Source organism: Mya arenaria, chromosome 13, assembly GCF_026914265.1.
Source record: "Mya arenaria isolate MELC-2E11 chromosome 13, ASM2691426v1".
Lineage (NCBI taxonomy): Eukaryota > Metazoa > Mollusca > Bivalvia > Myida > Myidae > Mya > Mya arenaria.
The window spans coordinates 26,608,045-26,624,528 of NC_069134.1; the positions used below are offsets into that span (position 1 = coordinate 26,608,045).

Genomic DNA, 16,484 nt, shown 5'->3' on the forward strand with positions numbered 1-16,484 from the left:
TAACCAAAAGTAAAGGCACTATTTCCTTGTCGAAATGCTGCCTGCATAAATGAAAATTGCGAAGAACCAATAGTTTTTTCGGGAGCAAAAATTTGTACAATGGTCTGTTCATAAGGATGTATACATGAAGAATGATGCACTTAAAAAATCTTAAAATTGTCTTTAAAAAACTCCTTTCGCCAAACAATTGACACTATTTTCGGTTCTTTCCTCTTGGAAACGACTGCATGCACTATTTTGTATTTTTAAGGATGTGCACATGACGAAATGATGTACCTTTTGCCCTTGTCAAACATGGCACTTTTTGCTAAACATTCCGGCATTCTTTCTTGGTAATATTGCGGCATGCTTGATGACAAATGCGGCGTACCAATCGTTCGTTAGGAACGATCATTTGTAGCTTTTCGTATTTATAGGGATGTATACATGCCACATAATGTATCTGCTCTTTTATTGTCATAAAAAACATAGCACATTTTTACAACTTTACGGCATCCTATTGTTATATGGCGGTATGACGGAAATCAATGAAAAATGAGGCGAACCAACCTGTTAACATAACGAATGTTGTTCCTTTTGTTGGTTGTCTTCAGAAACATGGCACTTTTTGCCAAACGTTACGGCGGAATTTTCTATTGCGGCATGCACGAATTTCAATGAAAAATGCGGCGAACAAATAGTTTGTTGGAAACGATAAATTCTTATTTAAATGAAAAAGCTGTGTACACATAATTCATCGCTAACGAAAAAAGAACGTGGATTTTTGTAATCATGCTCATGTCAAAAGAAAGATCGATGTTCCTTTTTTTATTTTCACAATAGCACGGCTTTTCTATCCAAACTCTGGCATGTGAACGGCAATATATGTTAGTCACATCGCGGCATTTGCGAAGTTTAATAATAAATTCGATGCACTAAAATTCGTCCCGCTATATGCATTTTTGTAACCATGAGCATGCCAAAAGGTAGACTACTGTCCCTTTGTTCAGTGTGAAAATATTACACGACTATTCTAACCAAACGGTACTGTAATTTATGCCCCTCATTTTACGGCATGCATGACTTTCAATGAAAAAGCGATGTACAAATCATTCGTCCCGAACACAAACACACTGGCATTTGTAATAATGCGCATGTAGATAGGTTAACTGTTGTATCTTTTTAAATTGTCTTAAAAAACACGACACTTTTACCAAACGGCAGCATTTACGGCAGTATTTACAAGTCATATTGCGACATACAAGAACTTTTAATGAACAATACAGTGAACTAAAATTTCGTCTCCAACGTAAAAAAGAACATGCATAGATAGATCGGTGTTCCATTTTTAATTTTCACAAAAAGACACTGCCTTTCTTACCAAACTGAACGGCAAAATATGTCCGTCATAACGCGGGATGCGCTTATTTCAATAAAAAATCGTATCCAAAGGAAATATATGCATTTTGGCAACCATGCGTACTCGTGTTCAATGAAAACGCACGAGAACTCTTAAAATACGTTAACGTTGATGTGAAGTTCCACTAGACAACCTAGAGTAAAATAAAGTTTAGGCTATTCTGAAATGAAACACATCCCAAATGATGATTTTTTGGTAGTTTGATGAATATTGTGCCACCAAAGACATCGTAGGCAAATTTTGAGATTCACAAACTCAATATCTAGTATACCCGCCATTAGCATCCAGGGAGTTGGCATCTGCGTGTCATATTAGGAATGGGATATTGAATGCGGTACTGGGGGGGGGATTCCGCTCCTCCCGAAGCACCTGCACAAGCTCGGCCTTGTTATTGATGACGTGACGTGCACGGTGTACCTGACGTCAAACTGGCGCCAAAGACACTCCTTAGAACTCAAGTCTGGAGAGAAATCAGGCCAGGGCAAAACATTGATGTACTGACGTGTCATAAAGTCAGTAGTAAGGAAAGGGGCCGTGCGTTGTCTGTTGGAAAACGGTGACATCACGGTGATCTTGCAAGAAAGGCACCACGCATGGTTTTAGGATGTCGTCGACATACTGCTGGGCAGTCAGATTTCCTAGCACTTCTTTTAGCGGTGGCTCGTAATGCTAGGATATGCCTGCCCAGACCATAACATTGCCTCCTTTCCAGCGAGAGTGTTGTCTGACGCAGCAGTCGGCGTACCGTTAACCCCTTTGACGCCATATCTTACGCATATTCACTAGCATATCTATGCAAAATCTGGACTCGTCTGTGAATACAACTTCTTTCCACTGGTTTGGCGTCCATCTTAGATGTTGTCGAGACTACAATTGGCGATTCCTACGTCTTTCCGGCGTTATGATGTTACCCCTGTATGCAGCATATGCTCTTATCTCTGCAGCCAGTAAACGTCGCTGTGAAAGGACTATTTGACGGTCTTGGTGGAGAGACGTCACTGGTTGACGTCCATGACCGATCTGCTACAGAACCGGTTTCTTCGTGTCGTCACACTTATCGCAATTTAGTCGAGTGAGAACAATTCATCATTCGTTCGATCACGTTGTACGACATATCACCGGCTTCATGACGTTGTGCGTCACTCACAGGTCTCCTAGTGTAAATTATGGACTCACGTTTTGCAGTCGTTTTAACAGTCTCGAGTTTAGATGTGTACTGATACAGTGTATACATGCAGTACATTCACAAATGACAGAAAATTCGCAAAAATAACGATTTACACGGACCACACGATATTGCGTAATGGACATTAAATATCCTTCAAACCACCACGGTATGTTATTACAAATCTGCTAAAACAACATGTTCATGTTAAGAAAATTAAAATACGCCCTCATTTGCTGTATATAGTTTGTAAACATTTTGGTGTGTTTTCATTGACCGCGAGATACACATAAAACTGTTTTATGGTACCGAATGAAAATGTTGATATCAGCGAATTAAATGAATCAATGTAACATAATACACATATATAACTGTTTTATATAACCAAATGAGTAATTGGTATACCAGATTTAAAGATCAATGTTTTAGTTTCCACATACAAAACAGTTTCATTTAACCGTATGAAACATTTTGTATCAGAAATTTCAATATTTATTTACGGCACATCCTTTTACATTTATAACAAACACGTTATTTTGCGAATAGTTTATCACTTCACAGTCGTATTAAATTATTATACAATATTTTATAAACTGCTTTTTTTGATAGAATCCAATGTTTTATATTAATCTGTACTGCAATAGCTTATTTCATTTTTACTCGTTACCAACGGTTGGACTAAATCCGACAAACGGATTCCGACCGTTGTTAAGTTGACATTTCACATGGTCATTATGTCGGGCAGCTGATCAGCTAACCACAGCAATTATCACAGTATATTTATATCATTGTCACATGGTAAATATATAAATTAATGTGTTGAATATTTGTTTCTTGGAGAGACAGTACCACAAACTGTTGTGATGATGAATCACAACCTGTATGTGAACTATAAAATAACTACTTGCATACAGTACTTTAACACATCGCAATTCTAAGTGTAAATGCGAAAATATACGATGTACCTTTGATAACATTGGTGTACGCCCAATCAACCGATTTCAAATGTTATCACTAACCGATTGCAATAACATTTATTAACCGATTCTAATGATATTCACAAACCGATTCACAAACCGATTCTAATGATATTCACTAACCGATTCCAATGATATTTACTTAACGAGTCCAGTGATATTCACTAAACGAGTCCAGTGATATTCACTTAACGAGTCCAATGATATTTACTAACCGAGTCAATGATATTCACTAACCGATCCCAATAATATTCACTAACCGATCCCAATGATATTCACTTACCGATTCCAATGTTATTCACTTACCGATTCCAATATTATTCACTTACCGATTCCAATGTTATTCACTTACAGGTTCCAATGATATCCATTTAACAATTCCAATAATATTCACTAACCGAATTCAATGTTTTTCACTATCCGAAAATAGTTTAGTTCTTTGATGGCATGTATTGGTCGATAGCAAGCAGTTAAGGAGCCTATCACGACCAGCTGGTTTTGAATATCAACAGATATGTCGATGACTGTTTTGATGTTCAGCTACATAAAACAAATTTTCCAACCAAATGCCTCCCAGATGTAAACAAGCGCCAACAATGCCAGCAGGACGCCAACTATCCCCAGGAACCAGTACCACAAATTACCGCCACCTCCACCCCGACCATCACATTATAGTTTTAATAAGGTTAGATTGTGGTTTGGTATGAAGTTACATTATGGTTGAAATAATATTACCTTATGGTTTGATATGAGGTCACCTTATAGTTTAAATAAGGTTACATTATGTTTTGGTACGAGGTTTCCTTATTGTTCTGCATGAAGTAACCATGTGGTTTGATAAACGGTTACTTTATGGGTCGGTATGTGATTATATTATGGTTGATATTTACGGCACCTGATGTTTGGATATGAGGTACCTTATGGTTTTATATGAGATCACCTTATTGTTTGGTATGAGGTCAACTGACGTTTTGATATGAGGTAATCTGATGGTTTGGTATAAAGTTATCTTATTGTTTGATATAAAGTTACCTTATGGTTTGATATAAGGGCTACCTTATGGTTGGTATGATGTTACCTTACAGCTGATATGAGATTCCATTATGGTTTGATATGAGGTCATCTTATAGTTTCAATAAGGTTAGATTATGGTTTGGTATAATGTTACCTTATTGTTCTGCATGAAGTAATCTTGTGGTTTGGTAAAAGGTTACTTTATGGGTCGGTATGTACCTTCTTGTTTACATATGAGGTAACCTTATAGTTTGATATTAGGTTACGTAATGGTTTGTTTTGGTTTGCGTTCTATATGATTCTTAAGGCATCTATTTTACTCAATGCGTGTCTTTCGTTGTAGATGTGTTAAGCCTTAAAACGAGATCACAATTTATGTTTCAGCTGGTGAGTGTTACTGTACGGAAAGTTTGATTGACAAGTTTCGAACATATAATTCTCGAACCCATCGCTTAAACATCTATCTACGAAGGGAGATATATTTTATTCTAAAGAGGGTTCCTTTAATTTTTTAGAAACCAACATCTTATATTAAGCATACTTAGAACGCATGTTCATTTATATAGTATTTCAAAAGTATTTAAATCGAAAACGGCTCTTACTTGTAAAATAGTCGCGATAGAAAAGTATTCTTGATATATATGAGTCATGACAGATGACAGATGACCTAGTTATGTGTATCTAAAATTGACAGGAGGCATTGTTTACACTCGACTATGGCATTCCACAACCATAGCTTGTTAAGTTATGTGAAATGCGATGACGCTTCACGATAACATTTGAATCTGTTTAACCGAGAGATTTGTGCTATATGAACTTTGTATGACGAACTAAAGTGTGGCAAATCATTATGAGTGATGAAACTAAGATACTGACGGCATGAACCCTTCAACAAATGTTGATATATGATATATTGAAAGCTAATTTATCCTTGAGTTTGTATATAAGACCTTGTGGGCGTGAGTTTTTGTTGTCAGTTTTCAAATAACCATTTTTATAAATTTTATTTTTTTCTATTATTTCGATATCATAGAGTAAAATAATATTAAAATAAGTGTTTTTAATTTCATTAATGGGAAAACTAATGGTTTGTCCAAAAACGTGAGCGAGTGCCTTTAAGGCCGACTAAACCCAAATAGCACCAACTCATTAAAATGACTAGATTAAAGTCCTGGATAACGTACAACTAATAGCAACTGTATAAAATATGAAGAAGTAGGAGTATACAAGTATACTTTCTAGTTTTTTAAATAAAAATATAAATTATACCGAATATCAGTCCAAATGAACTACACTCAAATACATTAAACCATATATTGAATGTTTGTCTGTTCGCACAAATTCTTTTCTTGGTGATGAAACGAGGTAGCTGGGCTGCAGTTACAGTTTGGTATAATCGAAAATTAAAACAAGGAACACAATTCTTCAAAAAATACGCATGGTTGTCATGGTTGATCGCATTTACATCTTGTAGATTAATACTTTTCGGGTAGAAGCTTTGTGGCGTTCGGAATTGTTAGTTACGTTGGGCCTAAAGCAAGCATCATACACATCATCTGAGACAGCAGCACTTTATGATAATAAAGATCGATGCCCATATGATAGCCACACCCCTAAATATGACGAGGTACCACTACCAGGCTAAATTTCCGCCCCCAGCGCCACCTCCACCTCTGTATCCTCTTGCCCTCGAGCCACTCCTGCTTCCGCCACCACGCCCGCCGCGTCATTCGACCTCACTTACTGTAAGAAGTATTAAAATGGTTAGTAAAAAAAGCATAAGTATATTCATTATTTACTGTTTTTTTATTGCTTACTATCCGCCTTCCGGCTCTGAGTCCTGGAAGCTCTTGGCTAGACACACACGCCAGAGGTGATAAAATAGTTCATGGGCACCAATGACTGGTGTGATGACCTTTTTGAAAGTACCTGACGCTTATATTCTTAATAAGATTGAAAATGGAAAATGCGTTGACAAAAAGTGCAACGGTTATGGCAATCGTGACAACTCGGTCATCTCCGGAAAGCCCCGGGAAATACTTCGTCAATAATTTATCAAACGGTTATGACAGGGAAAATGTTCCTTCGATGAGTATCTAAGAAAAATGTCGATATAAATGGTGCTTCAGCTTCTTTTAGGTCGTTTTTTTCTCGTAAGATAGTTGCAATTTCATTGAAACATTTTGTAATCGTTTGAAAATTATTTGGTTGTTTAACAAAAACGGATGGATAAAATGATAAAGACGTTACAAAAATATATTTATTTCCACTTTCCCGATCTACACTTTTGTTCTGCATCTGACAGTTATGCATTTAAGTTACCTTTTTCACCTTTCAATGTGAAAATGACATTATGACAAAACTTATGACCCTGAACGATCTTTCTAGAAAATTGGTATAAATTTAAAACAGCATATGCCCATTTATAGGGACGATTTTCACCTTTTTAATATTCAAAACAGTTTTGAAACTACGAGTTCTCAAAATATACGACAGATGCGTCTTTTGCAAACGTTTTCAGTCATGTATTTTTCGTTTCTTTGTCTTTCCTAATTTATTTTAAATACGTCGATAACATCAATTTTCGCAGGAAAAACAACGTAGTGTTTCGTGTCTTTCTTTAAAATCTGAAAAAAACCCTGTTCATTTAAATTCTGTTAATAGATTTATTCAAAATTTAATAACAAATCGCTTGATATCATAAAAAATGTAAATGAATGCCTTTGCGCAATATCAATGAATCCATCCCTTATACCTGTTACTTATTCCGTACGTATTATATATTAAAACGTTTAACATGACGTTTTATCGAAATATTGTTTATTTTTATTAAATGGTCAAATTAGAAACGTAAGAAAGTCTTGTTTTGTACAAAACTCTGATAAGTTATATGCTAGGTTAAACCCTGAGCTGTTTGTGGAGTTTTGTGCTGTTATTCTATGTTTATTGTTTGTGATTTTCTACTTAGCTTGTTTCTGTAGCTTTTTGCATAAATATTATTAATGTCATTTTTGTTGTACTAAACTCATTCCACATAAGACGGGCGCTAAATAACCAACTTATTTAATCGAACCAAATGGACCAATATTATTTTTTTACTTTGTTTGGCCTTAGTTTGAAAACAAACAGTTCATCAACAGGTAACAAGTTTATTTGCCAAAGTATGTCGTATATTCATATGAATACACTTTTATCGATATCATTTATTAAATCAATCAGGGAAACTTTGTGGCAAAAGGATCAAAGTTTATGTCTGCATACTGAGCTTTAAGTCTTGAACTTGCAGTTTGTATTGCATTGCTACCATTAGAAGAGCATTGTATATAGAAGAACAGCGTGTCGTTCCAATAAATACCTGAGGCTCACAGTAATGGTTGATACAAAAAATGGATAATCATAGTTTTTTCGTTTGACTTCAATGATTAAAAAACGAAAAGCGTATTTCAAGGTACAGATTAAAAATACCAGCCTTTAATTAATAGCTACGTGGTCACAAATTATCAAGGTTAAAGACACAGAAATATCGCTTGTATCTTTTTATCCGTACACATATTATATGCGTTTTTATCATTTAAGTTAAATGAGTTAATAACATGATAAAGCATTTAAATTAAAAACAACAACAGCATGCCTCAACCTTTACAGTGCGCCTTTAATAATGTGAGATCTTTTTAAAACGTCAGAAAAGGCAGCTATTTGATTATTTTTATATTCTTTAATTTTATGTTCATTATTACTACTGCCTAAAGTTCAATTCATTCAAATATGTAGCAAAATAATGAAACTTTGGCACTGAGATAATTTCAATCAACGACTTAATCGATCTGTATTAAAAACGGCCCCAGACCCTTTATCCAAATGACGGGTATTTGAATAGTATTTTGAACGGGTTTGGATGGACGACTGTTTAAATAATAAGACATTGAACAAAAATATTATAACTGAATATTCATTTTATGTAGAAGTATATTGTCATACTCAACATATTATTTGCTTAATAATCCAGGAATATAGTGAAGTGAACCAATGTTATTAATGTTTTTTTCTGAAATTTTTATTTCCATTACTTTAATACACTATAAAATCAAGCTTTTATTTTATTTTTACAACTTCCTCAATGCACTTTTTTACGTGAAATATTAGAAATATGTATATATAAGATATGTGATGATGACCATGTTTTGTAATCGCAATACTGATGATAAAAAAGAACAATTACCTTCAAATAAAAGGCTCAAAGCAACGACTAAAGGTATATAAACTCCTCTCCTCAGCGCCATATTTATTCATAAACTATAAACACAGCGTGCAACTTTGCCTATTTATATATCGACATATTTGAAAATGGCCGAGTTTCTTTTGAAATACGACAAATCCAGGTAGTATTGAAGTTTTCAATCGTGGGTGTCGCAATAGCGTTGCAAATATTTCATATTTAGTTAGAATTACCTGAAAAGCTGTATTTACCATCAGAGATGGATGTTTTATGTCTTAAGCGTAAAATACTTGCTATTCAGTAACAGGTGCTCGCCTACAGGTACTTGCCTACAGGTACTTTCTTACAGGTACTTCCCTACAGGTACACGCCTACAGGTACATGCCTACAGGTACATGCCTACAGGTACATGCCTACAGGTTATCGCCTACATGAACTCGCCTACAGGTACTCGCCTACTGGTACTTCCTTACATGTACCTGCCTACAGGTTATCGCCTACAGGTACTCGCCTACTGGTACTTCCTTACATGTACCTGCCTACAGGTTATCGCCTAGTGGTTATCGCCTACAGGTACTCGCCTACTGGTACTTCCTTACATGTACCTGCCTACAGGTTATCGCCTAGTGGTTATCGCCTACAGGTACTCGCCTACTGGTACTTCCTTACATATACCTGCCTACAGGTTATCGTCTACAGGTACTTGCCTACAGGTTATCGCCTACAGGTACCTGCCTACAGGTTAACGCCTACATGTACCTGCCTACAGGTTATCGTCTACAGGTACTTGCCTACAGTTTATCGCCTACAGGTACTTGCCTACAAGTTATCGCCTACAGGTACATGCCTACAGTTTATCGCCTACAGGTACATGCCTACAGTTTATCGCTTACAGGTACTTGCCTTCAGATTATCGTCTACAGGTACACGCCTATAGGTACCTACCTACAGGTTTTCGCCTACATGTACTTGCCTACAGATACTTCCCTACAGGTACTCTCCTACAGGTACTTCCCTAAATGTACACGCCTACTGGTACTTGCCTAAAGGTCCACGCCTACAGGTTATCGCCTACAGGTACCTGCCTACAGGTACTTGCATACAGGTATTCAACTACAGGTTCTTGATTACAGGTACTCGTCAACAGCTACTTGCTTACAGGTACATACCTACAGGTACTTGCCTACAGGTTATCTCATACACGTATTTGCTTACAGGAACTTGCCTACAAGTTATCGCCTACAGGTACTTGCCTTCATGTTATCGCCTACAGGTACTTGCCTACAGGTTTACACCTACATGTACTTGCCTACAGTTTCTTGCCTACAAGTTCTCGCCTACAGGTACTTGCCTACAGGTTCATCCCTACAGGTACTAAATTACAGGTTCTTCCCTACAGGTACTCGCCTACAGGTACTTCCCTACACGTACCCGCCTACAGGTACTTGACTACAGGTACTTGCCTACAGGTACTTGCCAACAGGTTCTTGCCTACATGTAATTGCCTACAGGTACTTGTCTACAGGTAATCACCTAAAGGTACTTGCCTACAGGTACTTGCCTACAGGTACTGGCCTACATGTACTTGCCTACAGGTACTTGCCTACAGGTACTTGCTAACAGGTACTTGCTTACATGTTATCGCCCAAAGGTTCCTGCCTACAGGTTCTTGCCTACAGGTACATGCCTTCAGGTACTTGCCTGCATGTTATCGCCTACAGGTACTTGCCTACAGGTTATTGCCAACATGTACATGCCTGCAGGTACTTGCCTACATGTTGTCGCCTACACATACTTGTCTTCATGTTATCGCCTTAAGGTACTTGCCTACAGGTACTGGCCTACAGGAACTCGCCTACAGGTCCTTGCCTACAGGTTCTTGCCTACATGTACTTGCCTACATGTTATCGCCTACAGATACTTGATTAGAGGTACTTGATTACAGGTACTCGCCTACAGGTACTTGTCTACAGGTTCTTGCCTACAGGTACTTGCCTACAGGTACTTGCCTACATTTTATCGCCTACAGGTACTTGCCTACAGGTTATCACCTAAAGGTACTTGCCTACAGGTACTTGCCTACAGGTACTTGCCTACATGTTATCGCCTACAGGTACTTGCCTACAGGTACACGCCTAAAGGTACTTGATTAGAGGTACTTGCCTACAGGTACTTCCCTACAGGTACTGGCCTACAATTACTTGCCTACAAGTACTTGCCTACATGTTATCGCCTACAGGTAAATAAATATAGCGCTAGCTACGCCCCCGATTAAGGTTCTGAGTCCCAGGTCTCTAATCAAATGGACATCTGCTACTTGCTGTATGGTTTTCCTAATATAATAAATAAAATAACTCAATTTCAAAAAAAGTTTAATAAAACTTTTTTCCTCAACGCCACATTTGTTTTGTTTTACGTTATCTCTTTGTAAATGTTTGATAATAAACCAGAAAGTGAGCCTTTTTATTTATCGACATTTTTTGCAATGTCTGACTGTATTTTGAAATACGTTTTCTCATGCTAGTATTGCATTTGCCAATCAACGGTTTCGAAATACACACCTTGTACACTTTGATCTTTGATATAATATTTACTCAAACATTGATTGCAATTGTGCCATATTACTTGATATCAACTTAGTTTAGAAAGATGGTAATATGATTTACACTCACCTGTGTTTGAAGCGATTTTGATGGAAAAAATAAGTTTAATGTACAGATGTACATAAACACAAGTGATCACCTGTTTTATCTGGCTACCAACTATTTGTTCAAAACTATACCGATTTAGGGGGAGGGGGTGTTTGTGCAGGCTACTCTATACCGAAAAATAACCAAGTTTACTTAGTAATGTAAACATTGGACAAAAGTAATAATCAAATACATCAAAATGGACCAAATTTTAATTGAATAAAGACCAACGCATCACCACGGCAACATACCGTTTTATATATTGTTCATGAAATAGTAGGGAATAGCCATGGCAAATTCAAAATGAAATGTCGAATGATAAACCACAGTGAGTGAAGGGAACATTTAATCGATGACAAAACTATGTACTACACACGAGTTTGACATTCTCGTAGCATGTTATTCACGGCCTGCATATTCTGCAACCAACAGACGGCATAAGTGTAACATAACGACACCCAAATAGAGAAACCTTGTGATGGCAATATTCTGAAGATTACATGGGTTATAGAAGGCGACAATAAGTCTGGCCAAAAGGACATAATCCGGTAAAAGCTACCCAAATCTTTTAACGCGCACCAGCGTATAGCACTTTCACATTGCACCCCAATTTGACATTCCTCACGGAAGATAAGATTGTAAATCATACTTGGTTTTTGAAGCATAGTGCACAGACAGAATGTAACCCAGGTAAAAGCTACCATAAACTTTTAACGCGCATCAGTGTATAGGACTGTCATATTGCACCCCAATTTGACATTCCTCTCGATAGACGATTATTACTTCTAGTGATGCATTGAGGAATCGAACCAGCGACCCCTGCATTAGGTCAAGTGTGTTACCAATAGATCGCTACATCCATAACATCCAGGTTTGTTTAAATTGAACATGTTTAAAAATACATCAGCACAAGGAAAAGGAATATGGTATCAGCGCATACAAGTTTAGGGTACAAGTTTAAAGTCATTTTTAAATGCAAATTATCCGTGTATGTGTACCAACCCGTACACATTCCTCTGGGCTCTCAAAAGTTGTCGCCACTTTTTCGTCGGGGTTTTGGGAGCTGCGTTTTTTTCAGCAATTAAATAGCCTTATATTGCATTTAAACATTCCTTTACGTGTTGTTATTTAAATTCGAATACATTAATAACGCATTTGCTTATCACTTTTAATTACCACATTGTCATGCAATAACATAAATTGTATTGTATGAAAAGCACGTTTTATTAGCACATTAACATATCAGTTTTTATTGACAAAACAAATTGGTAAGTATATAAATACAAAATAAATAATTAAAATATTGCAAAAAATGAGACATACATGTACATATGTGATTTATGTTGTCTAAGGCCTGCATGTAATAGTGTCATCAAATTAATCGGTCCAATTAAGAAATTATGAAATAAACTAAAAACTGAATGGAAACTCAAACAAAAGTTCATGGTCAATCTAGGCTACTAGCATACTACTATTCTTATCCAAAATCCTCTTCTTGAATGCCTCATCAAATGGAAAGTCATCTACCTTTCTTGTGTCTACGGAAATCATCATCATCTAATCTAACCTACCAACAACAAAAAACATAGATGTGAGAATTGAACCATCGTCGTTGTCTGCAAACTGGCCATGCATGCTACTTATTACACCTGCAGAAAAGGTCTCACAAATACTTACCGCCTCTCGTTGTTGCTTGTTGGCATCTCTGATGATGTAACCATGCCGCTATAAAAAATCAAGGCCGTCATCACCAGTCTTTGGCTCTTCAGGGACCTGCTTAAAAACTGCATTAATCGGTGACCACACTAACCCTCTCACTTTTTCGATTGTCTGTACAGCAGTGGCCAACAGGGGATTAAACTCTGAAAATTCTATGTCATCTGTCTTGACAGAATAGCCAGTTAATGAAGAGCATCTGCCATGAAGTGGAGCACCTACAGGAACTTGTATGTGATGATCGGCTTATATAAACTAGGTGACTTCTCTTCAATGAACACGGTCACTACACTACTGAAGTTCAGGATACATGTCTCAACAGAACCATGAACACTAAGCTTCCTAGTGTGGAACATCTCCTTAAACTTACCAGACTGCCCAGGGGTTATACTCTGGATGGCTTCGAACATGGTAGTGTTCTTAGGCGAGTTATGGAAATACTAGTAGATGCTGTTAAGTATTCCTGAACCTTAACTAAGTATGGGGTGTAATCTGTACCCGAACAACAGCTCAGACCTATCATATGAGCTATACAATGCGTTGCCAACGCACCTAGAACCTCCTTCTTTTTAAGTAACTACACATGACTTACTGCCTTCCATCAAAGACGCCACATCTGTACTAACCCACATAGCTTAGACATGTCGGTGCCTTCCTGCCCCAGTATGCACGTCACCTTACTGTAAATCGACTCTGCATAAGCCCTTTACAATAAATCTATTCCAAAAAAGTAAGTATGAGGCTCAACAATATCTACATCATAACGCTATAACACCCTAATGCACATTATCAAGTTCTGATGGATGGATATCTCTGTGCTTTCATCAAGCATTAAACTAAACTTAAAACTGTCGTGAATCTTGCCGAGTAGTTCTTCCTCGATAACGCTGGAGATGGCATCCTGGAACGCTCTACGGATGACGAGTGTTCGTATGTTGTGGCTGTCTACTCTCAGGTTTACATAATAAACATATGAATATAAACATAAAATGAAAATGTTTTGATAGTTACTTTGATCGTAAGGTATATATTATATTCTATTATTTATTATTTATTCTATTATTTTTATGAAAAGCATTGTGTCTTAAATTATATTATTCGTTATTTGTTCTATCTTCCATTGTTTTACCTGATACATCAAGAGGGTGTTGAAGGGACCATGTTGCTTGTCAGATCTTTATTCGCTAGGCCATGGCACAACGTATTGTAGCTTTGCTCTTGCTGAAGGAGGTCTCCAAGGCTGTGGTCATCTGGTGTCGAAGCTTCACAGCCTCTGCAACTTTCTGATGATCTTAATATTTATCTGAAAATGTCTATGATAATATTACTATATATTATTGTAATAATACAAATATTTAAAAAAATACTGTGTCATTTTTTACTACCCTCCTCACCCCCGCCATGTAGCATTTGATAGAAAAAGAACCTTCAATGAAAGGCATACTGTTGTATGCACGAGTATTATACGTCTTCTGTTGTTGGTTGTGTTTGTTGTGTGTTTATACATCAAGGCTAACAGATATGAAGATTTATTTTAAATCTGGATTCTTTATATTATGCTTGTATTTTATATTACTCAAAGCGGACGTGGTTTGAAAAACTCAATACTTCACAGTTCAAGAATACAATGAAACACTTTTTAGAGGCACACGGCAAGGATCCAAACGACAATGAATAAGGGACACAAGCGTATAAAAACCACAATCACAAATACAAACAGAGCACACATGCATCAAAATAACTTTACCGATAAATGACGGGATTACCGCCCTTGAACGGTAAATATCAAAAATAAAAAAAATAAAAAAACATAATGCGTTAAATATGTTTATGTGTTGTAACACTTTATATTATTGAATGACTTTAATCATGGATGGTTTTAAACAGATCCTATGACCGTTTTTGTCGTGCATGAAATGTTCTATGAAATATTGCAAATAATATGTATGCATTCAATGAAAGCCAAACAACATTTGTACTACAAGTTCGCATCAATTGAAGGAGCTTACACAGTGCAATAGTGGGATAGAACGACTAACGCCTGGACCAATGTTAATATATTTTTAAGGTTAAATAAACACGCAGTATACATAAACATGTACTTCTTCATACATCTGTAAATCTGTGAGAGTGCAGCCTTACGGGTACTGTTCGCTTTCGAAAATATATATCATCAAGACATTCGTTAATAAGATGGTCTAAAACCTTTGACACAGAAACATATTCATTATTTTCCGTAAAATTGCATGCCAAACCTTAACTAATATCTGATACAATATACGTCTTAATGTTTGACCAGCAACACCCAACTTTGTAGTGTGGAATTATCCTGACAAGACTTATTTTGATGCAGGCGATCAAAGGCGACCAAAGAACTCGCGAATGTTTTTGAAACATGACTTAAAGGAAGCAGATGCATTAAATCATGATACCAAGTTTGAAGAACGTGGATAAAAGCATTATTCAGTTATTGAACGAAATCGAATTAATATCGACTTTTTCGTGTGTGTTTTTAACTCACTTGTTGGCAACTTATTCGTTATTCATTAATTGTTTGCTGCTAATATGACTGAGAAGTGGTTACGTTTCCATTTTAAGGCGCACTATTTAATGAATTAATATTTGGAGTTCTTTTTGTACAAAATGATGCACAAAATGTTAAATTAACTATGTGTTTCAATGTTATTATATTTTAAAATGCCAATAAAATCTTCTTTTGTAAAATTTAGAACTCCTATAACCCCAAATCATGTCGCAAAGGATTTATCTTGTTCCCCTCATAACGATCGTTCCTCCACTTTGATGAATCTCATTAAAAGCTCGGCAAAATGCTCTGTTTTGTTCTTCCTCAGACACATACTTCTATCATTTTGCTTTCTTCATTTATTGATTTCACAGGGTAAATTATTGATCATCATTAAAAGTGACATCTGTCTAAATTTGATTTCTCACCAAAAACGTAGGTAAACTGTTCGGCGAAACATTCATGTTGTTTTAAGTAGGATTAACAATTGGATTTCAATACCAGTCCAATGTTAAAGAGCATTGAAATTGCAAGAATATTTAGTTATACCATATTAAATAAGCTGTTCGATGTGTTTTCTAAAACAAATGTTTTGCATGTTGGTGTAATATCCATTTATGATTTGCCAATATGTAAAAAATAGTGATGTATGGTATGTAAGACGAGGATGGACAGGTTGTACTTTGATATTTTAGTTGTTTAGATTGCCGCGTCTAAGAAATAAGTAAATTTAATGGCTATAAATAGATAATTTCGTGGCCCCCATATTTCGCAGTTTTGAAA

General features: G+C 36.4%; 1 pseudogene; it reads right to left on the reverse strand.

The window, feature by feature from the left end:
• Nucleotides 1-13,332: 13,332 nt before the first annotated feature.
• On the reverse strand, nt 13,333-14,580 carry LOC128215165 (uncharacterized; annotated as a pseudogene).
• Nucleotides 14,581-16,484: the final 1,904 nt, after the last annotated feature.